This window comes from Phasianus colchicus, chromosome 4 (genome assembly GCF_987193195.1).
Source record: "Phasianus colchicus chromosome 4, bPhaCol1.hap1.1, whole genome shotgun sequence".
Classification (NCBI taxonomy): domain Eukaryota; kingdom Metazoa; phylum Chordata; class Aves; order Galliformes; family Phasianidae; genus Phasianus; species Phasianus colchicus.
This window is the reverse complement of record NC_143439.1, coordinates 37,361,945-37,378,813: the sequence shown is the minus strand read 5'-3', so window position 1 is coordinate 37,378,813 and position 16,869 is coordinate 37,361,945. Positions and strand designations below refer to the sequence as shown.

The window sequence follows — 16,869 nt, the reverse complement described above, 5'->3', positions numbered from 1 at the left end:
TAAAATTTCCCATGACCCCAGTAGCTTTACATTTTCACTTCCACAGAAGGAAAAATATAGTTGGCTCCTCAGTATAATCAATGCATAAACACCTAAGTGGCATTTAAAGAAATAAAAACAAAACCTCAACCTGTGCATCTCTTGTTTCACAGTTAGTGACTGAATACAAAATGCATCTTTATCAACAAACAGGCATCCAGAAAACTGAAGATTTGATGAGTATTTTATTTTCAGAACCTTTTTTTTATGGTTATGTTTTTTACAATTATACTGCTGACTGTTTGTATCTGTCAGCAAGATAGCAAAACCAGCACAGGTGTCAGCAGTCTGTGCCATCTGCCATATTAAATTGTGCATGGTGCTATTTAGAACAATGCTATCATCTTAATATTCCAGATACCTTAATGAGTTTCTCACTCTAATTAAATGTGCAACTTTCAGAAATCATTGCATGCCAGATTGCAGTGGCTGGGAAAAAAGCTCTCCTTTTTTGGGAGATCTTTATGGTGATGGAGGCATATTTTAGTTTTTAGTACTGGGGATCACAAGCAAAGTAATATGTGATTTCAGATTTAGTGTATTAACAAACTCCTAAAACTACAGATGAGTAAATTCAAATAAATACGGTAATGTCTTTCAGATAGTGATGACAGATTAGGAAGAACCCGATGGCTGAAAGTGACAGTGCAGCAGAAATGGCACTGATGCTGTTATAGTGTAATCTCAACTCCTGCACTTCTGAGGAGTGGCTGGGAGGATGAGGATTCCAAAGAGGGAGGGGATGGGGAAACCTGATAGCTCTGCTCTGGTGCTCAGAAACAGCTTCTCTCAAACAAAGAAAAAACAGGCAAGCAGAAAAACACATGATTAGGAACAGTTTAAGAATTCCTGCTTTTTTCCAGTGCCTTCAAGGTATAATATGCTTTCAGTGTGATACTAACTAAAAATTTGCATTGTTTTGTTGGTGTTAGGTGTTGCACGTTTCACTTACTTTACTCAAATCTAGGTGTTGAATTGCAGATATAATGTTTTTATTGTAAGGATAAACTTTATGGAAATATAGCAAGGGAAAGAGTACAAAGGTAGAGGATAGAGCAGTTTTTGTTTCTTTGTCTTTTTAAATAGAAAAGAAGTTCAGAGGTTATCTGAATTAAAAGCTTAGGCCTACTCTTGCAGGAGATGGACATTTATGCATGTACAAGGTGAGCCGGTAAAAGCTTTCCATTCATGTGTAATGCTATTGAGAAAAATGGAGGTATTTTTAGTTAAATTAATCACAGCCAAAAATACCTTCTTGCTACATTGGAGGCTTTGATTAAATATCTTGCATTCATGATTTGTCTGGACCACTGTGTTGGGTCACTTAGTTGATGAGAAAGCTCCCATGTGCATTTTTCCTCCAAATCAATTGAAGCACAGTTCTTCTCAAGCTAATCTTTTAATTGTAATTGGCTTTGAGCAGTATACAAGAAATACATATTTTAAAATGGTTAATATGGCCAGAATCATACAATGCTTTAGATTGGAATGGACCATAATCTAGCTCCCTGCCATAGGCAAGGCTAACATCCACTAACTCAGGCTGCACAGGGCCCCATCTAAGCTGGCCTTGAGCACCTCCAGAGATGGTGCATCCACAGCTTCTCTGTGCAGCTATGCCAGTGCTTCAATGCATGATGAGTAAAGATGAATTAAAGTCTTAGATAAAAATATTTTACCTAGCAGGAAGCTTTGTGTACAGAATTGCACATGGTCACTGTATATTGTTGTACAGATCTTTAACTTTGTTCTGCAGAAGAAAAATTCTAGTTCCATGAAAGTGTTGCCTATTCACTTTAGAACTTCTCTTATTTTTTATCCAGTAACCTGCTGATTGTATTTTCTTAAGATATGACTCATCAGTGGCTAACTGAGTCAGAAAGCCTTCTAGTCTTTTTGGGGAACTCTGATTCTTCATTTTGTTTCCATAATTGTTATATAAGTTAGGAGAAGGTGGAAGGGAAATAAATGTTATCTTTTGTCAGTATGACCCATAGTGATTTACAAAGTCACAATAACTAACTAGTAAATCTGAAGAAATCTGACCAGATTTTACTCTCTGAGTCACAGATGCATTACATAAACATTTCAGTAATAAATGAAAACCCTGAGTGTAGGATTTGATGTTTTTGAAGACTGTGTTATAGTAAAATTAGAGGTATTTGGATTTTCTCCAGTCTTTGTGCCTGTATTGCCACAAGGGCTTGGCTTAGTCATTCAATCTCTGTGAATCCATTTACACACCTGGAAAATGAACGTAGCAGTGATTTTTGCTTGCTAACCCAATTCCCATCTGTACAGAAAAGCCTGGTGATTTACTATTAGCAAAGATGCTTTTCAGACCAAACAAAAGATGAAACAAGTATGAATAATTAGTGTCATTTGTAGAGCATTGATGGGAGTGGTGCTGAAAGGGAAAAGGTATTTGCCTCTGAGTACTAAACACATGACAGAAACTTCATTTGAATGATTACTGGTTCTCATTCCTTTAATTTCATAAAAACATTTATCTTCTCTGTGCTAGCTATTAAGAGTCAGAAAATTAAGCAAAACTTTATCCCTTGATCTGCAGAACAAATTTCACGGAATCACAGTGGCCAGTGTTGGAAGGGACCTCAAGCATCACGAATCTCCAACCCTCCTGCCACGTGCAGGGCCACCAACCTCCACATTTAATACTAGACCAGGCTGCCCAGGGCCCCATCCAATCTGGCCTTGAACACCTCGGGACGGGGCTTCCACAACCTCTCTGGGCAGCCCGTTCCAGCACTTTACCACTCTCTCTGTGAAGAACTTCCCCCTGATGTTGGTAGTTTGTTTTAAGTTTGTTTGTAAAGGCTCTTACTATTCTTGTCAAGTGACACGTCTATAATCTACTGGTTGTTATGTACTGATAAAAAGGTCTATGAATCACACAATTATTTTGTGGATCTAAAATAGAAGAGAGCATGCCGCACGCTATATTTGGTGCAGCAGGACGGGGAACCTCTTCAGGTGGGAGTGTGAGCAGCATTATCTTCAGTGGTTTTCTTTCAGTGATCAGGTTGCTGTTTTTAATTTAATAGCTCTACTGAAATTGAGAAAGAATGTAAATGAATTATTTCTGAGGCATCTGGAGTCAATATAACAGCATATCAGATAACCTCATTATACAGAGTAACAGTGACCATTAGGAAATTTCTTGAATTTGTGGAAATAAAGTATGATTTGCTTAGAATGACAGAATTCTACACTGTACACAAGGTGTTTTGTGGTGTGGCCCTACACTGAAAGGCCATTCTCATAACTCCCTGCTGGGAACAAAAATGGATGAAAAAAAAAAATTCTAATTCATTTAGAATCTTCCTAATATTTTGAGTTTTCCTTGTGACCACAAACAGCAAAAATGCAATTTTTAGGGAAATTACTGGAAATTTATTTTTCTTGTCTAAAAGCAGATGGTAGGTGCCAAGACCCAGTCTTTGTTTCAACAAAGAGAAAAAGAAATAAAAGTAATGGGAAATACATTTGGGATTATATGCAAACTTCTGATTGATCAGTTTTGTTTGTTTATAATCATGCAATTACATTACTATTATTAAAAAAAAAAAAAGAAAGTAAACATTGTGGGAAAAGTACAGTGAAAAGTTCTACCCTGAAAGAAGTCTTAAGTAGTATAACTGCTGTTTCTTGCACATGCAGAGAGAGAAAATAGTCTTTGTGTGTTTGATAAATGACATTTAACAGTACCACCTGCAGAATGTGCAGAACAAAGGGTAGAACAGGTATTATGTATCTATCGTTCATTGTCCATTACAATGTTAAATCACATGATAGTGCTTCCAAATGCTTTATAGGTATGAAAAGCATTGTCTTTTGATTGCAAGTAGGATGGAGTCTTTTCTTTTACTCAGGGGGAGACCAGGTTGAAATTGCAATGTAAAATGAATTACTTGTAACCTATTAGACAAAAAAAAAAAAAAAATAGAGAGAATGATACAGAGGTCAGTAGTGTTTTTAGAGAGAAATAGCAAAGAAAAAAAAAAAAAAGAAAACAATGATGTTTAACTGAGACTTTTCCATAGATGTGTGGAGAATGGAACTAAAACTGCACCATTGTAAAATTCATTGTTGGAACAATGTTTCAGTGTTGGGGGCTGGAAAGGACTGGTAAGATAGAACAAAAAAATCAGCCTATATGAGTTTCTTAGAAAATCGTGTCACCAAAGGATGTGGTGTCTCAGTAGTTTAAAAATATTAGTCTTTTCCAGCAGATAGTAATGCAGCTCAGATATTCATACTTACTAAGCTACAGTTACAGGGGAATGTGAAAGGTTTTGAGGACGGTTTACAACAACACTGTGAGTCAAGAGAAACTGAGGAGGTTTGTCATGTGCTTGAGGGTGCTCTCATTTATATCTGTAGCCTGATGGACCCTAAAATTGTTATTGCCACTGGGATTCTCTGCAAGATGCAATCTCTCACAGAGGGACTTTCTCAAGCTCTCCTGTTCAGATAGATCCACTGCAAATACTTCTAAATTATTAACTGTCAGGACTGGTGTCTAGAGAAGTTACTTTCAAACATCTTGAAAACTTCATTCAGTTTGAGCATATGACAAACAGTGTGTTCTGAAAAATCTGTCAGCTTACTGAGTAAGGGACTTTGGTTAATTAATTATTCTTGGGGCAGAAAGTGCAATTGTAAGAAGCATAACTTCTCTGACTACCTGTGCTGGATGAAGAGCAGAACTGGAAAGACTTTTGTTATGCATATGTGTGCAGGCAAAGATGAGTGGATTTTGTGTGCTTGCATTTGTTTCACCAGGGAATGAAAAAGAATGGTTTCAGTGGACTTTGGGAAATATGGAATAGGTTAACCTTAAAATGAGACCAAAATATAATAGCAAAACTAATGCAACTTGGAGCTTTTCATCTCCTCTCCTGTTTTGCAGATATGTATTTTCGTTTTCTTGAACCAGATGGCTTTATCGTATTGGCTGTCATAACTTCACCAATAATATCACCATTCTTTAAAAATACTGTTAATACTCTAGAACTCTGAAAATGTTGCATTTTTTTTAACCTTCCTAACAATTTTCTACTTCAGTGTTTTCTGTGCCTTACAGGAAAAAGCTGTTCATACCCATTAGGGCTCAAGATGTGTTGTTTGAACCTTAACAAACTATGAAGTTGTGAGTGCAGTGAATGCATTGTGGGATTTGCAAAACTGACAGATGATACATACTGCACAACTTAGGACACATTAGAACAAGATTCAGCTAAAAATTCAGTGAAATGCATTCTGCAATTAACTTTAGATTTTCTCTTACCTATAAATTAAAAATAGCATCATTTTCCAACTTGTTCCCTTTGTAAAATTTTGGAATTTCTTTTATTTCCTTGAGGTTATTTCTGTTGTGTTGATTAGGTGATGTTTCCTTGCTGAATCAACCAACTTGAGAAAGGAGAAATGTTCAGGATAGGAAAAGTTATAAAATGCACTGTCAAAGAAGAGGCACAGATTAGAAACTAGAGAAAACTACCACTGCCTTACAACACAGCAGAGGTTCTCCTGACTTGTTTTACTGTAGAAGTGTGCCACAGTTCCTTTACAATACCTAGATTCATCACCATGGTGACTTCTCCTGTATTACTGCTTTAGATCTGAAGATATGAGGCATTTCTTGCTTTTTTTGTTTGTTAGTTTGTTTGTTTTTGCACTTTCACTATGGCTGTGGGAAGAATGGGGAACACTGAACCACCAGTATATTGCTTAGTTAACTTGAAAACAAAATAAGAACAAATTGTCACCACCTGTCTGTAAAAACAAAATCTATAGTGGTGTTGTGTTGTGCATGTATGAAAGGCAAAATCAAATTTATTTCTTTATTTCTGTATAGTTCCTGCAAAGTCTTTAGAGTGAGTCCATGGTTACTTCTAAAGCACATTTATTTATAGAGAAATTGCAATAAACTTCTCTGCCAACTTGACACTTGTTTTCCTGTGAACAACCTTTCTAATCAATTTAGTTCTCACTGATTTTGCAACATTTATTTAAGGGTTAAGGGGAAAAACTTTTATGTGATGGCTATTGACTTAAACAACAAGGAAACCAATCAAACTTCAATGTCCTCTCTAATGTGTAATAGGATATGTCAGAGAAATCTAAGATATTTATGTATCCTTAAACAAAAATCTGCAAAAAGGATAGATAATAAATATCAGCATTTTTTTCTTGTAATCATAGGTTTGGTTGAGTGCCAACATTTTATTTTTGTTTGTCCCACATAAATCCTTCTATAGATCTGTAAGAGGGAGCCTATTTCACGGCCTACAGCTCTTTTTCAACCCCATTAATTGATTTCCAGATTTAAAAGGAGGTGAAGAATAACATTTCAGAAACACAATATATCTGAGGTCATTTCAATAATTAAGAAAACAGTTTATGCTTTGATTTATACTTGAATTTCTTGATTAATTCTTATGGAAAGGAGCATTAAGCTGTCATCTTATCTTCATAAATCTGATTCTGATGTCCTATATCTAAAGTCTCTACAAAACTAGAAACTTTCAATAGTTTTACAAGTGAAAAACAATTTGCTCTCCTAGGCCAAGTGGCTTGCTTTGATTATTTCCTGACACATCTTTTGCATTCTTTCTTGGTTGTCACATGAAATAAAAAGATGTTGCTCTTCTTTTAATTTTCTTAAATGTTAGAGTTTGCAGTTATGAAGCCATATACGTGTTCATATTTTCAAATGTACTCTCCGTAAATAATCATTGGTGGTATTTATTGCTGTTTTTCATATTGGAACAAGGTGAAAAAATCCAAAGATTCTTTTCCAATACAACAAAGTGCCTTCTTGAAACTGGCTGACCTGTATTTGTTACTGCATAAGTTTTGAGTAACCTGACTTGGGACGTTCTCTTAGTTATTGAGAAACTAGGGTAGATATTTAACTAGCTACCCTGAAAAGCTAGATACATCAGAAATCTAGAATTTCAAGACAGAATATTCAGCCTACTGTATTTTAATAAGAAAGAGGGGAGACTGACTTCAGCAAGAAAAAAAAATAGTCTTTATATTTTTGACTTAGTGCCTATCACAATCAAACCATGGGACTCATTTTACAGCCTGGACAAGGAGGCAGAGGTAGCTGCAATTTTGTTGTAACAGCATTTGCCAGTTTCTGGAAAAACAGGACATCATAATTCCTGCTGTGCATAGAACAGCATAGGGAATTTCAGACCTTCTCTAAATATTTGCTTTTTGTTGCAAATTTATTAAGTGAATTTAATTACAACAAAGCAAACATGGAGGACAGAGCTTTGTAGTTGTGTAAGTTTTGTTGTTGTGTCCCATGGTAAAAGCTGTTTAGTGGTACTTTCATACTGAAAGAGAAAAAACAGCCAAATCAGCTCTTTAACATTTGGTTGTTTTTGTGAATTATGAGTGCATGAATGAGGCATTGCTAAAGAGTAAAAAGCACACAATCACAAAAAGGGCCATTTATTTTAATATCTTCATAATGTTCAGAATTTCTTCAAAGTGTTTTGTGAACTTAATTTTATTAAAATTCTGAGTGCAACACACAAGTTTAGGTTTCACTCAATTAGAATGTTTTTGTGGTCTTAATTAAAATGATTTTGGAATTTTAGCTTTTATCTAAATTTTGCACTTTATATCTTCTATTTTTTGTATGACTTTGCATGAGTAGGGGGCAAGAAACCATAGAAAAAATTCCTTTAAGTGGAAATATAATTTGCTCTATTGTGTGAAAGCCTAGTAATTCTAAGTGGATAAAGAATTTCAGAAAAATGTTCACTGTGAAGGCATTATTCTAACATTGCAGCTTATCAAAATGTTTCAGGAACCCATTGGATCTCTGATCTTCTTAAAAGTAAGCTATGGGAAAGTTGTGCAGTTTTCATATTTCTGCCAGATGTTGAAAATGAGCCTTCACAAGCCATTGCACTCATATGCAAACTGGAGCAAATCTGAGGTTTCTTGCAAGGAACCACAAGATGCCAAATGGGCTGGGATCAGAAACACTGAAGAAACTAAGCAATTTCTCCCATGGCTGTTGTTAGAAAGCTTCAAATAGGAAGGAGTATATGTTCTGGCACACACAGAAGGCTGGTGTACAGGAATGATGTATTGCTTATAAGGCAGGGAGGAAGAAGGAAGCAGAAAGGTGCTTAGTAGCATCTTTCATTTGGGAGAGATACTGTGCTAGAATCATGACTGTGGTACAGTGAGGTTTTATTTGTCTGCCTTGCACTTTTTCCTTTTTACTTGATGTATGGGAATTGCTAGGTCATGGCTCAAACCAGTGACTGAGCACCAGGTGAGAAGGTGTGGCTAACCTTGGGAGCTCAGGTTGTACCTGAGCAACCAGAAGGGATAGACCTCTCCTTACCCTTGCTTAAGGGTTAGCAGCTGAAGAAGTAACACCTCTCTTCAGAGATCACACTCTTCTTGAGACATCACCTGTTTTAGTAGATGGCATTATCATTGCCTGCCGTTTCTCCACACTTGGTTACATGGCTAGAATTCTCTTGAGTTATTGTTCTCATCTCTGAGAAGCATCTCAGCGCCGTGTTATTGAAACTGTGTGGTGTTGCCTGTCTATGCCTGCTGTAGAAGTTCCTAGTTTACCTAGATTCTAGGACTCGAGCTAAACATATAGGGATTTTGTTTTTAGATACAAGAAACATCTCAAAACTCTGGGTTAACTTCATTAATCTGCATAAAGAAACAAACTTATTCCTTATTATTTTAAAACAATGCATTTCTCTGTTTCTATAGATGAAATATTTCTTATTTTGTAGCATAATAATAAACTAAATAAATACCTTCTCATTTTGTGCAAGTAAAACAGTGGAAATTCATCATAAGACTGAACTGAACATTTGATTGCTAAGATGAATTAGTACTATATATTGCAAGGTTGGTATTTGCAGATTATTTTAACACACAACAGTGCTAAAGTGCATAATGCTTAGTTTTGCCTTAGCTGTTGCTGTTACATATTCTATTCAATAAATGTTAAAAACAAACTGAAATTCACCACCACCCCCCAAAAAAAAACCCGAAGTAGCTGCCTCATTTTAAAACCAAGATCTTACTTTTGGCAGTTAATCAATAAGAAACAAATGAAAAGTAATAATGCATGACTTGAGAAATATTGTTTTTATATGTAGCCTGAAGTTAGAACTTGCCAATATGTTAAGATCAATCTATCTTCCCTTTTAGACTGAGGTTGCATCTAAATTACCGGATGTGTAAAACATAGAATCATTTGGTTAGAAAAGGCCTTTAGATCATCAAGTCCAACTGTCAAAAATGGACCAAATGCAGAATATTATACATTTTCAGGTGGAGTATGAGGGCATAGTGGCAGATGATGTTGATTTCCTGATCTCCTAAGAATGCAGAAAAGCAAAAGGAAAAAGAAATTCAGGCCTAAAGTTTAGAAATAGCTAAGTGAGGCAATCATTTTTGTGATAAAGGTATTCTGAATGTGCTTCAGTTGATTCGGCTCAGTACTAAATCACAGAATCACAGAATCACAGAATTGCCAGGGTTGGAAGGGACCTCAAGGATCGTGAATCTCCAACCCCCCTGCCACATGCAGGGCCACCACCATTCCACCTAATGCTAGAAATCTAAATCTTCTCATGCAGAAGCAAAATGATGAACAAACAAGCAAGTAACTTGAATTTTGCTTTGAGTGAATCTGCTACATGAAAAAAAAAATCAATTCAGTATTGCAGGGGAATCTTGGATACAGCATCATTCACTTTTCACATGCAGTAAGAGAAGTAGGAGCATGATTTTGTGGTGGTAATTTTTTAGCCTTGTTAAAGGATGGGGAGAAGAGGCAATCAAACTCTAACCTGATGTTTGGAAATGATAAACTTAGCATGAGTTGTTCAGGTAGTATACTGTGAATACCTTTGAGCAACATTCCCTGAGTACATGGGAATTGGTTTTCATGGCCTTGCCTTCCAGTAGCTTTTCCTATGCTTTCTATGTGTAATCTCACTCCTGCTAATCTCAGTTGCTAAAATTAATTAGAGTATAGCTCACCTAGAAAGTCTGTAAAACTTCATTTACGCCTGTAACATAAAGCAGAACATTTGGCAATGTTAATTGATGCGATAAAAAGACTTGTAAGACGTCAAGAAACTTTCAAGTCTGTCTTCTCTACCTTGGTTTAATGATGCAGTAAATACTTTCATTTCTGGATATGATTATAGCTTTAAGCAATAAAACTGAACAAATTCCATTATCTTATGTCAAAGATCCCTCCAGAGAAGAGAAAAGTGCGGTTAATAAATAAGATTACTTTTCAATGACAATTGCTCTGTAGTAAAACATTCACTTTCTAACCTTCTCTAGGATGCTAATCGTTTAATCAGTTCAGTCCTATGTTAGTTTCTGGCAGCAGTTTCTCTCCCATTGGGACAAAAGTAAACATGGGGTTTCTGTTGAAGCAAAGAAAGAAAGTAAATAGGAAAACTGCCTTATTTCATTTGGAAATGATTGCCTTAGGCAATTAGGCACCTGCAGCACTGATCCTGTTAACAAGCAGCATAAATAGCCCACAGTAAGACTATTAAGTCTCTCTTTTTTTTTTTTTTCCTTGAAAGAAAGTTAAAATACTATATTTATGTGCATCCACCACAGCAGGAAATAATTTCCACGATCATGGGCGTGATTCCAGCACACTTCTCTCTTTGGTTAAGTATGAATCTGTTACGTGTTCCAGTGTCACACACCATCACTCACTCTGAAATCACTATACCCTTAGGACTGTTGACAAAATTCAGAGGTCTTTTCTTTCATACAAAATCTTATATTTCATTGATAATTTAGTAGTTAATACTGAATGAAATACCGATGTGGTATTTTCCTGTTTCTCAGTTATGCACAAACTGTATGTTTCCTGCCCAGAATGTATGCTTTTACAGTAAGAACTTCCCTCAGAATGAGTATTCAAAGTATATAGATTTTTTTCCATGTCATAAAACTATTCTATTAACACTAATTTTCTGATATTTGCATTGATATCTATTTAAAGTAATTTAGATTTCCTAATTATTATTGTGACACTTAAGCACTTTTATTAATTAAAATGAGTATAGAGCTGCAAAACCATATACTTTTCCTGTGTGTTTACCTTATTTTGTTGCTAACTGTGCTCCTAGACACTTTGAAAGCAGAATTGATGTGACACTGAGGCATAGTTATAGCTGAAAGTAGTATTTCCTAGTCATTATCCTTACTTCATTTGCCAAAGATTAAGTGTTTTGAGGAAAAAGATTATTTATGTGTTGCCAAAAAGAGTTACAAGGAAAAAACTTTACAAGCTGCGATTGCAGCAAATGCAGTCTTTCCTGTACCTGTTGTCTGGTGTCACTTACAGTAGTTGCAACAGAGATCTCTACACTGTAGTATCCCTTACTTTTTTTTTGTTGTGCCTGACAAGTGCACAGTAACACCTTATTTGGGATTCCGTCTGAGTCAAGGAGTAAAAGGAGAGAAGAGAGCTAGTCTTGCTGATCGGGGAGTGCATGAAGGTTAGCGTTCAACAGAAGAGAGCGTGCTGTCATCAGCCTCAGGCTGGAGGAACAACTGTTGGGCCCTAGTATGACAACAAATATTCTTGCCAGCTTAACAACAACAGTATCCAACATTGTTCATAGTATGAAGGTACCCCCTGCTCAGCACGTGCTCAGTTTATAACTGATGCATTGATTACAGTCATTTATTACTTAACTGTGTTAGAGAAATGGTGGTGGGCACTGATAAGGTCATTTTTATGTTTCTATTTTATTTTCATCAGATTAATTGCTAGTGCTCCAGTTTATAAATTGTCTTGTGTTGCAGAATCATGCACAACCACACAACTTATTCTTCTGTTTTTCCATCACATACATTGTTCTTCTTTCTCTAAAACTACTTAGTTGGCATTAAGCAAGATTTAGCATTGGAAAGAAAAGCTGACCTGCTGGCAAGAATGCAAGGGATTTTGTAATTAAAAGAAAGCCTGACAGCTAGCAATTATTTAGAGCTGCTTGTCATACATTGGATAATACAATCTATTCTTACTCATAAACAAAACATTTACTGTCATTTTGGTAAGGTTAATGAAAAAAACCCACTCTAATCCAGAGATAGAAACTCCAAATGTGAAATACTGCACATAACCTCGCTGTACTTCTTAAGGCTGGAAAGGCTTCTGCAAATACAGGGATTTCCAAGCTGCCCAGTGATTTTCTCAAATAGCTTGCCTAATATCAATAGGTCTGAGCCTGCAGAACAAATTGATCTGTTGTGCAGTGATCAGCTGATCCCTAGGTACCTTTGTTTCCATGTTCCTGATCGGTTGACTCTTTCCATCTGATACTGCATATTTTGCTTAAAACTTAGGGCTATTTTTCATTGCAAAATCTTGCAATCAAAATGTTGACAAAAGCAATATACATGTCTGCACTTTGTGTAGGATCCTGGTCCTCTGTGTTGTGGTGGAGAAGGTCAATACCAATGTATGATATCATTTTTAGCTTCACAAGCTGTTGTTATAGGCAGTTTGCAAGAGTTCTGTGCATGTTCTTACTGAGAATTTTGTATATCACCCCAGTATGCCTAATAATTCAGATTCCTGTGAACAAGTCATTTGGCTTGGGAGACTGCCTAGGAGTAGAGTTACACAGTGCCATGAAGTATCTTTACTATGGTGTGTGATTTACAAGCAAACGCTCCCCAAAACAATGTGTGTTATTTCCAGCCATGCATTCAGAACTGAAAAAAAGGCTGTTCATGACTTCTAGTAGTTGCATGCATTCTGGAGGCCAAAATGGCATCTCAGCAATTGCATGTTATTCTCCCATCTCTCAGTTGTGTCCATATGTTGCTGTGTGGGTGGTGGGGCACTAACAATGCTGCTCAAAGAGGATGTAGATGCGCTGTCCCTGGAGGTGTTCAAGGTCAGGTTGGATAGGACTCTGGGCAGCTTGATTTGGGGAATGGCAGCCCTGCCAGAGGGTTGGAACTAGATCCCCTCTAACCTAAGCCATTCTATGATATCTGTAGCAGACTGAAGGGCAGTGACTCCTGTTGATGGAGTAGAAGATGCATCTATGAGATCATTTACAACATGAGTACAGAAATCAGTAAAAACTTCTTTGAGCATAGAGGCACCTCTTTGTAGTCAATGTAGTCATTATATTTAGAGTCTTTTTCTCAGCGGAGAGCTCACTGTATTGATTTATTTTAAACAAATGTTTTCAATTAAGCCAAAGCATTTTTCCTTCACCTCCCACTTTCCCTGAAGTTAGAGTGATTGGTATGACACATCGTTACTTTTATTAGCAGATAATAAAATGTTAACTCTCTCAGAGGAAGAGCTATGCCTACTTCACACAGGCACTTCTGAGCTTATAAACTAGATGGAGCCAGGGGTCTTGGTCACCATTAAAATTGCTCTCTTTGAAGAATGAGAAAAATATTCATGACTAAGGTGGGCAATAAGCTATCCCCAGATGAGGAATTCTTACCAACATCTATGCTTGTTTGAAGGTTTAGGTATGTAAGGAGTATGCTGCAGCATGCTTTCGATTTCAACTTATATCAGCTATTGTGAAATAATTCCCAGATCAGTTAAGCGTTCAGGCATAGAGAATAAAATGTAACTACTGTTGTATGTGAGATCCAGCCAATTACATAAAAATGTGAACAAAAGAAGCACAAGAACACAAAAGTGTTCAAGCATCCATTATAAATAGTTCCAATTTCCCTTTTAAATGTCAAGTACAAAATATATATTTTAGATGCAAATAACACTAGAGTGTTGTTGCTAATACACTCTTGAAATTACATTTTCTTAGCATGACCTTTCTTGCTAACAATAACTTACATTTTAATTAAATCTGTGGCCATTTTCATTTCATGCCAAATATCTCCATGCCATATATTACTGAACTTGCATATCAAGAAAGAAAGTTTAAAGGTCATGAGCTTAAATACTTACTTGAATTAAACTTTTTGAATAACAGATACAAAATTAAACTTGTGTGCTATCCCCACTAGTTTGTAAAAAATATTTTATTTCTGAGGTTTAAAAAATATCTTCCCCTAAATTCTACATGTCAGAATGGCAGTGAGGTAAATATTTGGCATGGGGTTATGTTCAGCGAAGTAATTTTTTATATTTATTTTTTTGGGCACTTAATGGTCTAATGCTGTTTCACTGTCTCTGTGGGGGAAGGCTACTGATGGTTTCAGTAATGACGAAGCATATTGTGACTTGCTTTACTAGGAAAAGCTTGTGACAGCTCCACGTATAAAAGTGGGGACCAGATTGCATTCTGCAGTAAGAGTTTGAAAATTGGTGAGAAATTGATTGACACTTTTAAGGTTGTATGCCCTTCAGCTGGTAATTGTACACTAAGCTGTCAGGAACTTCAGGCTTCTTCATGCAGAGATGCTACTTCAGTGGTCTCTGTGAGGTAAATCCAGGGTGTCACTTTGAGTGAGTTCCCTGAAGGTAGGAGATGCAGAAGATGTGTAAGGAGAATCTGCCCCAACTCTCTTCCCCAAGGACACACATGCTCTTCACCTGAATGCTGCCACAGATGTGCTACCAGTTACTGCTGACTCTAATAGGCTTCTCTGAGCTTTAGGAAACTCTGAAATCAAAGCTTGCTTGGTTTTCTCTGTAGGTTTCTGTCTTGTTCTTCTTTTACACTCTATTATTATGCATTCCCAATTCTTGCTCTAGCCCTGAGCTTAGCAGCAGAAAGTTGATAATTCAGTTACTACAGAGCATAAGAAACAAAGATGTATTTTAGAACTAGGTCTTGGCAGCTCACCCTCCCTGCTGGAACATGCAGTCTTTCTTAAAGGATGTCTAATTATTCAGGTTAGCTGCTGAGATCAAGCAGTCACATTGGACTTGCCTTTGGTATGAAATAGTCCCATTCTGAAGTAGAGCAGAGCTAGAAACTCTGGATTAAACTTTCTGCTAATTGACTTCTGGGTTTTAAAGAGAGGCAAGCTGTAAATTCTATGTAGGTGTTCACACAATCTTGGGAAAAAATATACTTTGTTCTGGCACCAAAGAGCCACAAAATGATAGAGGTCTAGACATTTTCTGTGTTGGTCACGGTGCAGCTGGGGAGCCCTTTGGAAAAGACAATAACCTCTGAGATCAGCAGATACTACAGGGGGGAAAGAGTGAATTCTTGGAGGCAGAGGATCTTTGCCCTAATTACTTCATTGTTTATTGGCTTTTTAATAGCACATTAACAGTGATGGTTGTCTTGCAACAGTTGCTGTTTGCTTGTATAGTAGAATGGGAAATCAAGAAAGTAGTAGAAATAATCACATAGAAATATCACATCTTAAAGGAAGAACTACCATCTTCAAAGTTGAAAACAGCCATGAGGCTTGGATGGAGACTATTTTTAGGTTTCAAACAAGCTTATGGTATGTAGGAGTTGGATTCCTTCTTGCAATGTCTTGGGTATTAAAAGTGTAATTTTATAAATACCTTATATCCATGACTTCAGTGATAGATAGCCCAAGGGCAAGTAACATTACTATACGATTTCCTGCTGTGTCTTCAAGATTCCAAAAAGCCACATTTACAGCTTTTGTCCTCAAAATGTTGAAGTGCTTTTTGCAAGGGGAAATGTCTTTCTGAAACCTTACTAGCAGAAGGTTTCTTTGCTTCCTGCGAGGTGGGGAGTGGAGGGGCAGTGCTGAACTCTACTCTCTGGTGGCAGCAACAGAGCTGCAGAGAATCGCATGGAGCTGTGTCAGGGAGCATTGAGAGATTATGAAAACGGACTTTACCAGAGGATGATGGGCATGGATCAGGCTGCCCAGAGCAGTGGGCAGAGCCCTGAGTTGCCAGAATTCTAGAAGTGTTTGGACAGTACTCTCAAATGAAGGGTTTGAATTTTGGGTGGTCCTATGTGGAGCCAGGGGTGTGGATTTGACGCGTCTTGTGGTTCCTTTCCAACTCAGGATATTCTATGATTTAATGAATAAGAACATTTTCAAGAAATCACTGGAAATTCATTTGAGAAATTCATTCCTTTAAATGTTTTCTTAGAAACAAAACAAAATAAAGCACAACAGAACAAGCTGTGGATTTAGCTTTTGATAGGATTTTTTTTTTTCGCACGTCAAATTTGTGTGTGTGTCTGTCTGTTTCTGACTGCTTGGTTTATATTTGTTTTGTGTTCTCTCTTTTTCATTTTTATTTTTATTATTATGTAACAGCGTAATAAGGTAGACAGAAGTATGAAAAGAAACTATGATTTATCATTAGGGAATTATCAGTCAGGGGAAGAAAATAACCAATGAAGTGTATACTACTATAAGCTCTGGATAACTAGAAGCAATTTTTGATCAGACTGAGCGCTTGCTTCACATCAGTGCATCTCCAAATAAAATAAGAAACAACCCCATGGCACTGTTTATAAAAAGAAAAATAGGGAGAAGGAATAGAAAGCCAAAAGCATTATTCTGCAGTTGTACCCTCTCATGTGAATCATGTGAACAGAAGCTTAACAGTTTAATTAAGTTAGTTTGTGGACTGTTTCTATTCCCATGTGCTTCCAAATTCTTACATAACTTGTTATTACTTGGCCATCTAGAAAATTTTAGTGAGGTTTTGCCTCTGACAAAGGGTTCTGATGCACCTGGCACACTTGGACCAGTACCTACAGAAGATAAAATCTAAGATGGAAATTCCTTCAGTGGTTGGAGTGAGTATAGAGCTGTCAGGAAAATGAGCCTTTCCTGAGTCAGCATGCCTAGGATATAGGTAAC

General features: G+C 36.7%; 1 long non-coding RNA gene across 5 annotated transcripts in view; it reads left to right on the top strand.

The window, feature by feature from the left end:
- The window catches only part of LOC149918191 (uncharacterized), a 163,685-nt gene that overhangs the window by 134,260 nt on the left and 12,556 nt on the right, over positions 1-16,869 (top strand). The gene's annotated exons all lie outside the window — the stretch shown is intronic.